Source organism: Ochlerotatus camptorhynchus, unplaced genomic scaffold (genome assembly GCF_037179485.1).
Source record: "Ochlerotatus camptorhynchus isolate MF236.1 unplaced genomic scaffold, CSIRO-AGI_Acam_v1.1 ptg000037l, whole genome shotgun sequence".
Classification (NCBI taxonomy): domain Eukaryota; kingdom Metazoa; phylum Arthropoda; class Insecta; order Diptera; family Culicidae; genus Ochlerotatus; species Ochlerotatus camptorhynchus.
Window position 1 is genome coordinate 1266112 of NW_027040528.1, and position 12118 is coordinate 1278229.

The window sequence follows — 12118 nt, forward strand, 5'->3', positions numbered from 1 at the left end:
CCAAGACTGGACGGGCAGTAGCTGGTGGCCGTGAACGGTTCCTGGGGAAAGCACTAGATGCGACCCTCCTCCCAGATGACCATGGCAATACAGGAAGTATTGGTATTGGAAGGTAATTGTTATTAAATATTTTGCAAACAGTGACAGATAGCGGACATGAAGAACCAGTGAGGTGCCGGGCAAAGGTGTATATCCTAGACAAATAGTAAGTTACAAATTCGCTGTTATCGTTGTCGTAGGCGCCGCCGTAGTCGCTGTCGTAATCGCCGTCGTAGTCGTAGGCAGTACCGTTAGTATATTTAAAATTAACCAGCAACCGCTGAAAATATGAAATATCGCGTATTTTTGTTGTTCATTACATGCCAAGTAAAATTCGAGAGCGTAATTTCATTTGAATAGCTTGTTCAACTAGGTCTTAAACAATCGTCATGTCGGTCATAGCTTGTTATGATTACCTGAACCATGCGTTAAGAGAAAATCGAAACATTTAACGTCGCGTGAAAATGGATCTTAATAAAGGCCTCTTTCGTAGCTTTTAGTTTAAGAATTTCAAAGATCGTCGGTTGCAGTGGCTTGCTTACTCAGCAGAAAATCGCGGTCCCAGATCCTTTCATATTAAAAATGTATGGTTAGATCGCTTGTTTATCGTGTATTTTGTAAAACTTTTCGTTGTCGTCGGTACCGGGTCTGAATAGGCATAAAAACTTGAGTAACGCTATAATGTGATATGAGGGGCTCGGTGGCCTTAGCACAACCGGTTTTGCTTACGGAGCAGAACATCATGAGTCTAATCTCAAGCCCATCTACATTCAAGATTCGTCAATCGTTTTATTTGTTAACATGACTACATGGTAATAACAGCAACTCGATGATTAAAAAGGAGCTCGTCTGCCCACGCTCCTTCGCGTTATATATGATTGTTAGGACATCAATTCAGCTTATCGTTTACCAAAACGAACCCTGCTGCAAACCCAGCACAACCCTTTTACCCAACATCCCAGTGATTCCTCGTGGAAGTGCAGAGGTGTTCTCGGCTTCCATCAAAGCGAGTGTCACGTCAACACATTCCTACCCCTTCTTTTCTTGACCTGTGTTCGGGCGCGGCCGGCGCTGGTATTGCCTAGTTTGAGATCACCAGTTTTTACACATTGAGGATGATGTCCCAAGCATCGTCTATTGGTTCTCTGTGTAATTACAGCTGGTCTGGCAATAACAGAGTAGCAACCGTGGGCGGTCAATCATGCTCATGCCATGCTCATGCTCTTATAAACAGGAAATCCAAACTTTGTCTGACGAATAAACTTCTAATATTTAAACAAGTTTTTAGCAGGCTTCCGGAAATCTCACGCGTACACAAATGCGACAGCGAGCTGTGAGACGGAGCGTCGCATGACTCTCAAATCCATGGTGTGCTATATTAATTGTACAAAAGAGAGACCAGAACGATGCGCGCGACAAGCTACACGCTCTCAACAAATTCAAGCGTTTTAATTTTATTTTGTCTCATCGCATTGCTCTCTCAATGCGACGCATGTATTCAATCACATGCGACTGTTTCATTGAAACATCTCAATGCGCTCTCTCAGGGCGCCATCGCCGTGCGCTGTTTTGCATGCCTTGACTCTCGCGGTCCCATGATATGTGATGTTGTCGGGTGACGAGAGAAGGGACTGCAAGGGTTTGTTCATACAAGATTTGTGTGCCCTTTTCACATGTGGCTTTTGAAATGGGGTGAAGTTTTTAGATGGTTCCAGAAATATCTTCTAGTATAGATTCAAGCAGACTCAACACATGGTTCCAGAGATATACTGGAATCACCGTAAGATCACCACCACGCAATTGCTTGTCGAAAGGATGCTAAAAGAAGGTAAAGGAAGACTAAGTGAGCGGTGGATGGCAACCTTACGGTAGTTGGGATACCGTTAGCATGTTAGCACCCCAAATAATACTGGAATATCTCTGGAACTATTTGTCCTTCAACAAGTCCTTATGCGGAAATCTTCTAAAATAAATTTTTTGGAAGCCTCTGAAGCTTTCAGTCCATTTGGTGGAAAAATAATTTGACCCAAATTAGACTCAGAATCCCTCAGAATACTTTTACTCAGACCAGTTAAAATATAAATGGACGATTTTGAATGTAAAACAGCACTACATTTTACTATACAAGATCATATGGTCGGCGTTAAGTCAGAAGGGACTAAGTAGTAAAATAAAAACAAAAAATGAGTTAATGATATCATAAGATTAAGAATTCCCTCAGCTACATTTCACTTTTTCAGCCAGATTTAAAAAATTAGAGTAGCAAGAGAAAACGGTCAAGTGATTTGTCCCATTACATAAGACGCAATATTGAACAGCCAACTTTAAATTCGTTTTTCTCGAAATCGAAAAAAAAATGTAACAGTTTGGTCTGACTTGACCGATCATATCAACACGCTAGTAATGATAGAACTCTGAAGATTAATATTTGTAGTTTGTCTGGCTTGAGTGAACACTATTTTAAAGGATTATTTTCAACGCAGAAGTGTACTTTGCTGCAAAAACGATGGTGGTGACTTCTCATTACATGCACAAGTCTACACTTAAAAATTAACCAAGTTTAACATGTTGTAAATGTGTTCTGTTATGATCAATTTAGCTGAAATTTTGACAAAAAACTTGCTTTTCCATTGACCTTTGTCCGATCAGCTATGCACAAATTTTATTTTTATTGTCACCTTCCAGCAGGTGCTTCAAAAAATTTGGTTTTTCTTACACGACATGAAATTCGACATATTTGTAGTTTTGCGTCAAAATTTCAGCTAAATTGATCATAACAGAACACATTTACAACATGTTAAACTTGACTAGTTTGTATGAAAATGACCTTTGTCCGATTAACGTTGCACCACAGTGTACGTAGGTACGAAATGCTGGATTAACGTTAATGTAATAAATATATGATAAGTTGTGTCATATCTGTATTACGGATTGTTGCTAAGCTTCTTGCTTCAGGAATTGTATTGAATACCTGTCAATCAACAAAACTTACTACGGCAGCAACTGAATTCTTCAGAAGTGTTAGTGCTCACAGGATAGTTCATATCAGCCACCATGATGCTGAATTGAAACAATCAATTTGCGACGACAGATTTCTAAATAGTCCTAGTGTTAGTACCGTCCCAGACAACCAGAAGTCGTATAACAATGTACAGACAGTATCGTAAATTGCTACAGTTTAAGTCAAAATCGCATATAAGAATGGCATACCTCGCATTATGTTTAAGTTAAATCGTATAGAATGCAAATTTCCGACTTTTATGCGATAACTCATTTTTCCGTCGTACTGTATCACCAATTAAATCGGATTTCATAGTAAGACTTTTCAAAATTAATTTGTTATTACAGATTATATCGTATATGATGTTAAATCAACTCGTTTAAAATTAAATTAAAATTTGCACGTATATGGCCTCCACTTTTGTACGTATAAGCCATTTCTTTGCATTCTATACGAATTGTTTGTTCATATATATTGTGTGTATCACGAAAACAACTTTGAATATACGTGCATTCAGGTTGTCTGGGGTGGACCCTCGGTGAAATTAAAAAAAAACATATTAACGAGCAAATAAACCACAACTTAATTGTACATTTAGCTTACCAAAGCCACATCTCTTCCTTCGTTCGTTATGAATGGGCTATTTTTCAAGTTAATCCTTTAATCAACGAAAATTGCCGCTAGGAAAACTTTGTTGGTCATAACCATCCGACACCTCTTCTCCATGTTCGATAAGAGTGTAGTAGCACAAACGAAGTTACAGACGACTTTCTCCGAAGAAATGAATTAAAATAATGTGGTTCTCTGTAATAGAATTTTAGTCCACCTTCCGCCCCTCACCGCCAGGTTCGCTAGTATTTTTGTTTTGAATTAATTCAAGTTGGTTTTGTGTGCAATGATCTGGCAACTCGTGTTCTTGCTCGTGTTGACGGGGTGCTGTTTTCTCACTCATCGAAGGAAATTTTGATTAGAGTGAGAAAGTAAGGAACAGTCAGCGCGGGAGCCGTGTGCGTTACTATAGGTGCGGCAGAAGGAATGTAGTCGACTCTGTCGTTCTCACGGTGTTCTTACGCATGATCCAACGTTTCGTCACACTAGATTATGCATAAGAACGTCGTGATAATGCAAGTGATGGCTTGCTTCATTCTGCCTCACCAATCACATTGATCACAGCACATACGATTCTCCGTCGGTTCGTGGTGCATTGTGCATTCTTTGTGCCATACCACCAGTCCAAACACTAGAAGTTTTGGAAGGTTCTCCCTCAGTACTTGTAAGCAGTGTGATACCAGCTGACATTCGCATGGGTAGAGAAATCCGGAACATTTTCTCACTTTTGAGCATCAACGTCAACCCGGTCTCGAATCGCATTTCCGCTTGAGGTGGCACCGTTGGCAGTAATCTACTGCGCCGTGGGAAAGACCTGCTTAGTGCACTAGTGCTGGAAAATTCTGCAAGGTCGTCATTAAAATTAAATCAACTTTTCTTCGCTGTAACGTACTCCGGATCAGACTCGCTGGTGGAACGTTTTCGTGGGACGGTTTTCGGCCCGAAAAGCTTCAGTTTGAACTGCTTTCCAAAAGATTTCTGGGCAGGCGTCTTGGGACGCACGATCTCCACCGAGGCATCCGTTAGCGTGTTCGTGTCGGAGCGGATGACCTGTTTGATCGGCTGCAATTCTACCATCGATTTTTGGCGCTGCTTTTTGTTTAACTTCACCCGATAGTTGAAATCGAACACGGTCGACGATCCGGCGGAGGATGCTTCGTCTTCATTCTCCGAAGAAGTCAACGATTTGATCTTTTCCGACCTGAGCTTCTCGAGCCTTACGACCGGTTTGACTCGAAGCAATTTTTCGACGGAAGTTCCTCGTGGCAGTGGAATCTTCTTGACCAGTTCCTCCAGACTGATTTCTTCGCTTCAAAGAAACGAACGAGGAAGAACTAGATGAAGACGTGGACAGCCGTCACTTCGACGTTGGTTTCTTTCGTGTAGCAACAAGATCGGAATCGCTGTCGTCACTGTCTATTGCGGTTCGTCTTTTCTGAGATTTGCGTTTGGTCGTCAATGCAACTGACTCTTTAGAATCTGAATCATCCGATTCAATCTGACGTCTGCCACTAGATCGGCCCCTAGAACTCCCCTCTCTGCTATCGTTACCGGCTTCCGCCCATCTTGCTGCTTCCATTCTTCGGGAAGCCTCGGCTAGCTTCAAAACCGCTTCCGGCGTCTTTCGGACAATCGGACGACAAAAGGTGAAAACATAGCTCGTAACACAAAGGATCAGATCCCAACGCTTGCAATCGTCGTAATCTCGCCCATACCGACAGCGACACCCTTCAGCGTCACACTCCGAAGGACGTTCCAACTGATCGTTAAATACATTCGGTTCCAGCTCCCACGAGGCATCCCTCGAACAAATAAAGTAAAATATTCAGTATTCAAATACCGATTCACCCACCTCCGCCGCTTCACTTAATTTTCCGGAATATAAATGCCACGCTGATGGATCTGCTGACTAAAGTCGTCCTTGTTGCACAAAGGGCAATTGAAAAAGTACCTCGCCGATTGGGCAAACTGTGCCACGTAGCTCCGATGGAACCAGCCATTCTGACAGCACGGGGCACGAATCGATTCCAGCTTCCTGTACGGTCCCATATCATCGTAGCAAATCCCACAGGCTTCGGTCTCGGAGTGTTTCACCTTATCCACCAGCGCTACGTGCTTATCGCACCACGACTGGAACGTTTCCACGTAATGCGACAGGCACTCATTCTGCATCCCACAAAGCGTATGGAATGAACGGAAGCACTTCTTCGCGCAACACCAAACGTTTGCATACCGTTCCTTGCAGATGTAACACTTTTGACCTCGGATACGAGCTTCCTCATTTCTGATGTCCTCCTTCATGAATCCGAAGATTCCCTCCTCGTCTTCAGGTAACAAGGTACACGTAGCAGGTATAATGACTAGTTTTGCCACGTCTAGTAGCCCGGTCCAGAATAGAGCATCGCACCATCGTACCGCAATCATGCTCAAACGCGTGACATACAGCATCTTTAGCCGAAATAAATAATAAATTGAACAAAATTGGTTTCATCCGATCCTCCTTCATTCTCACCATCTCACCTTCAGCACGTCGATCGCCTCTTGATTCGATGGATTTCAGCATGATTTTGGAGTAAATTTTCCTCCTTCAGATCGCCCTCGTCGAGAGCTTTCAGTTCCTCTACGGAGGAGCAATTGCATACCAAGTATGGCCACCCGAAAAAAACATATTATTATAATAAAATAACGAAATTACAATGATTTTTACGGTTGAATTTCGGGCACATTATAAATTTATTGTTAAATTATTGGACGGGAGAAAAAATAAATTTCGTTTTAAAAGATACAATGCTGAATGAAAATTAATTTGATGAGATCAAATTTGTTCGAGAAAAATCAGTTTTTTATTGTTAAGATGCTTAACAACCCCCCTTTTTTACTGTACATTTCTCATATACCATGATTTTCGTTGTGATTTTATGATAATCAACAAAAATCTCCATTCAAAATCATTGTATTTTTATTGGATTTTTTTACGGGCGGGTCCTGTTTGGCGTCCAACAACGATATCTTCTCGGTCGCGAATGACTATGGCTTTGGTTAGGAGCACCGACTGATGAAATTTTTAGCAACAATTGCCGACAAAAAGTGCGAGTCATTGACAGCTCAACATCGTTTACTTGTAAGCAAATGTTAACCCGATGTGTTTACCCCTAATCATTTTGGCCTAAGGTCTTTCATTATACAAAAGAATTGCAGATAACAATGAACACAACATAGTGACATGCAGTTTGACAACAGGCTCTCCCTTTCAATTTTCGTTAGAGAAAAAGAGATAACAGGCGGTGCCCCAATAGCATGAACTACTTTAAGCTAGAGTCGGTGTATAATGAGTCACGCCAAGAGAAAAACAGTTGAACTCGCATCACGGTTTCCGAAGGATTCCCTTTCTTATCACTTGGCAACAGAGGACTTCTACATCAACTTTAAATGACTTCTAGCGAGAACCAAAAACAACGGCTGTAGTGAATCATAATATCAGTGATTTTGTCAAATTATCTTATCAAAAAATAGTAGAAATTCTCATTACTGATCAAAACCAAACGTATCCCATGACCATTTAATGCTCGCTGCGTGTTTATGATGATTTCTTCAATTTTATTTTATATTTCATTGCAATACCTTTCGTAGACCATTCATAGCATCGTAATGTTTATTTACTTTGCACGATAGGTAGCCGATTTGACAGTTCAATAGGTAGACTTGGCTTCACTCTTGGCGTGACTCATTATACACCGACTCTACTTTAAGCTAGTACATATGAGTAGATAGTGTTGCCGTGAGGTACACTCGAAAATTTCAAATGTAAGTGCGTCAAACCAAATTTCGAGCCGCTCCGTCTGTCACTTCGTTTGTGGTAGTAGCTAGGTCGCTTTCCATCGTTTTCAAAACAAAACAACACTTTTCCCACATCAAGAACACGAGTTGGTCTTCCAGTTGAGTTTGTTATTTCGATATCGCCATATTAGCGACGTCTCATTGAGAAAAGCGCATGAGCTTCGGCTCACGCGACGTCGCATGATACTCGTTCTCATGAAACGCATACATCCGGAAATGTGCTGTGCTTACAAAACAGTGCGACACACTGACATTATGAGAATGTGAGATGCGACAAAACTGAAGAGAGAGAAACAGAGTGCTTAAAATCTCTTGCGCATGAGACTGCTATGACTATGAGACTATTCGTATTGCGTCTCGCATACGGTAGCGCGCGCACTGGAAGCCTGGTTTTTAGACCGGCCATGCTTTATGCTGTGCCAATATGGTCTTGTTGTTGCACTACCAGGAAAAAAGCACTTCAAAGGATTCAGAACAAAGTTCTGAAGATGATTTTGAAGCTCCCTGGTACAGTACTACCGAGGTACATAGAATTTCGTATGTTGAGACTTTAGAATAAATGTCCTACAAAATAATTATTAATTTCAGGCAAAAATTGTTGCAATCCTCAATTACATTCTCCGATGTCACATATACATATACATTCTCCGATGTCGTTGAGCTGAGTCGATTGGTATGAAAAACTCGGCCCTCCGAGCCTCGGATCAAAAGTTGGTTTCTCAAGCGGTATATATGCCCTTCAAAAACAACAGAAAATATCCTGCAGAACAGAAGCTTCCGGATGTTCCCCTTGTGATCCTTTCGCAGCTGCGACGACAATGCCGGCAGCAAAGGCAACACCCAAGCTATGTCTGAAGGCACTTTTTTGCAACAATCATGTACCTCAGATTTTAATTCACAGGATGTTAGTATTGATCCCAACAATCAAATCTGTGATGGTTTTAAAATATTTCATCTTGGGTTTTTTTTGAGAACAAGTGTTTTGAAGTTTACAAATCCAATTATGAAGGCCTGGATTATTGACCATACAACTATTACGAATTGAACAAATGCAGTCAAATAAGGTTCAAAAGTTGATTGCATTAGTCCAAATGGCATTAAAGAAGTTTTCTTAGACTCCCAAGTAAGATCCATATTGATTTTGTCGACTTTGTGATAAATCAATTAATATTTGTTCGTAGCACAATATGTATCTTGCTTAATTTCGCTTCCCTCATTATAGTAAAAGAGAAAGAAGCGAGCAGGACAGTCCAATAAAGCCACGTAATCATAGTAGGCATTGATTTTCGTCCTTTTTAGAGTATTTTTTTATGGATGTATCGTGTAGAAAATCTGATAAAATTAAAAAAATCTCATGAAGAAAATAGAGAGTTTCGAAAAGCGACTCTGTAAAAAAAATGAAGCTACCCTAGTAGCGACGATCGTTGAAAGATTTTTACCGGAGTTCAATAAAGGAGATAGTAGGTATCCGAAAGTTTTGTGTATTGTACTCAGCAGCTGGTGAAGGTGGTAATTACCACTAAATCATCCTGAGGGGCGGAAAATTTGCTTGGGTTTTTAAAAATAAATAGTTTGATTCAACGGTGAGATCGAAAATAAATTATGGAAACCATGACCATTTTTTTTTTTAATCGTTTAACTGATAATGCCGATAATACAGGAATGAAACTCACGTGAGGTTAGTTACTCTTACCCAGTGAGTTTAGGTAGCCCTCACCTTGAATTACTACAGAGTTGCTACTTCATTGCAGTTCCCATATTTTGTCCATGGAAATTTTCAGGAAGGTTCAGCGACCTTCTAGAAAATTCTGCGAACTATAGGGAACTGTAGTGAATTTTAGGAAAGTACTGCAAACTTTAAATAATTTCCTCCAATTAAGCAGAGAAATCCAACAACTTTCAGATAAGTTCATTGAACTTCAGGGAAGTTCTACAAACTTCAGGAAATTTATTAAAACTTTAAGGATGTGCTTCGATCTTTAGAGAAGCTCTATAAACTTCAGGAAAATTCTGCCGAGTTTAGAAACGTTTTGTGAGCTTCTGGGGAGTTCAATGTCGTTCTTGTAAGTTCTACGAACGCTGTGAGTGAACGCTCACGAGTCATAAATCACTGATTGTGACGCTCTGAAAGCGAAATTGACAGGTTTTATGTGTCAAATACATACCTTCCAACCTCTTCTTGTTTCTGACAAGTACACACTTTCATAATTGCATCCAATGATTCCATAATTCCGAAAAACATTTTTTATAGCGAAGTGAGTGGAAGTAACCCTGCTGTGAACTTTAAGAAATATCTGAGAATTTCAGGAAAAAAAAAGCCAAACTTAGAGACGGTCAAAGAACATCAAGAAAGTTCGAAGAATTTCATCGAAGTTCAAGGAAATCTAGGGAAAACAGGACTTTGAATTTGAATATAACTTCTATAAGCTGTTTCATCGGGTCGTTGGTTGAACAACTCCCACTCTATGTCTTACAAAACAGGTAGGTATAGTAGAAATAATTTCTTGTGATATCTCTTTCTCTTTTACGTTTCCCTTATGAAATGTGATCGAGGGCATGAGCAGGGTAAAAATGAGAGTTCGCCACCTGAAAAAATATCGTGAATACGACTCACGCATGTTACATTGCCGTTTACTGGTATAGAAAAGGGAGCAGTTTATGAAAATTGAGGTTCACAAATATCCAGAAGAAAGATGTTAACGAGAAATTCAAACCAAACTCGACAGTCAAAGATGTGTGGGTTTGTAGATAGATATTTGTTAGAAAAAAAAACGCCGTGGTAAAAAAAGAAATTCATAAAAATTTGCAAATTATGTCTGACGCTGCTTTCTCCTAGGAAGCGTCATGCATGTAGTGAAAACCAACTTGTTGCCAAAAGCAGGCAAAAAACTAGCCGAGGTTATTTTTGTAAAAGTCGCAGGAAGACCAATGGGTTTAAATTTGAAACAGTAGGGAAAAAAATCTAAGACTTCTCACGAAGATTTACTCAGCTTTAAGAAAGATCTTAATCTGAGTGCTAATTATCTTTATAACTTTATAAGTTATCTTTATAACTTTATATTTTACAAAACTTTACACTATACTTTTGTTATATTACAGACGCTAAAAAATGGCTAAACGTATGAGATATACCGGCTGTCAAACAATCCAGCCTTGCCTCAAATCAGCTATGAGGAAACACAATTGGGTGGCTGCCGACTCGGCATACGCAATTTGGATTCGCTGGTCGCCATTGTAGGTGCTTGATAAATGCCATTACCTGCAAAGGATGAAATTTTGATCATCAGCTAACGAAAAACAACACATCGCTGATTTTTTGATATGTTGTGTAAAAAAGCCTAATCTTTTAAGGAAAAATATAAAAACATATTGAAATCTCTATCTACAAACCATGAAAACTATAATAAACGAATACAATCAATGTTTTTCAATATAAAATCTCAGTTTTTTAATGACATTAATTACACGAATTTTTAATTACCTTTCATTTAATATTTTGATCTTTGATATCAGCCCAATGGTTTAAACGTTATAATTAAAAAAAAGAGTCATTTAAAAAATAAAATAAAAAATAAACGATTTTTTGGACTACTCTAACGTTGAAATGGTCACCCTGATGACACAAAATAAAATAAAAATATTTTACGATAAGGAATAATATTAAAATTTTTACCAAATTCTGCGAACCTCTATATCATTTACAATGGAATGGCTGAATAATAGTAAATTTAGAGACAATTGTTTAATTATTTTATTAATTTAAACATCATGAGATCATGACAAAGCTACGATATCTTACGGTACCGGAAAGGGAGTCTTACTTTACCAGTATTTTGACTTTAGTCCCATTTTGAATCATTTTCAGCTAAATTTGTTTCGATCCGTAACAGTTTTGTGTCGTCTTTGTAAACGACTAAGTATACTTCAAAACTCTTTTTCTCTAAAAAGCCAAGGTGAAATATTTTAAAACCATCACAGATTTGATTGCTAGGATCAATGCTAACATCTTGTGAAGAAAAATATGAGGTACATGAATGTTGCAAAAAAGTGCCTTCAGACATAGCGTGGCACCGATCAATACTGTGTGCGTATTGATTGAGATTGAGATTTGCATCTTTATATGCAAAGTGGCTGATTTCGTTTAGAAAGTTTCATTGAAATCTGAGAGGGTGCTGCCAGCTCCGAATACGATTTGGCGCGATATGCGTCTTTAAAAAAACTTTTTTTTTCAAGCGAAATTAATTTTTTTTAGCTGTATCTTGACAACTATACTACTGAGATTTTTTATTGACTTCATTTTTGGATCCAGCGCACGATTTTACATAAGAACCATAGGTCCAACATAGAAGCTTTTTACTTTTATTTGTAAACTAGTATAATCGTTTATTTGAATGATGAAACTGTAAGCTGGTAATCGCACGGTGTCCACGGTGTCTGGTATCATAAAACGGTTCGAAGAACGTCTGACTGTTGATCGGAAGCGAAAAAAAAAAACCGTCAGATCAACGAGAACGATCACAAACGCGTGGTTGGGGCCTTTAACCGGAAACCGGACAGATCGATATGTGACTAAAAAGTTGCATGTGAGCAAGACTTTCGTGTAGAATACCAAAATTCCAAACCGTGATGAGA

At 39.3% G+C, this 12118-nt stretch overlaps 1 pseudogene; it reads right to left on the reverse strand.

Moving 5' to 3' along the window:
* Positions 1-4470: 4470 nt before the first annotated feature.
* LOC135710901 (pineapple eye protein-like) lies at positions 4471-6073 on the reverse strand (annotated as a pseudogene).
* Between the last annotated feature and the right edge of the window lie 6045 nt (positions 6074-12118).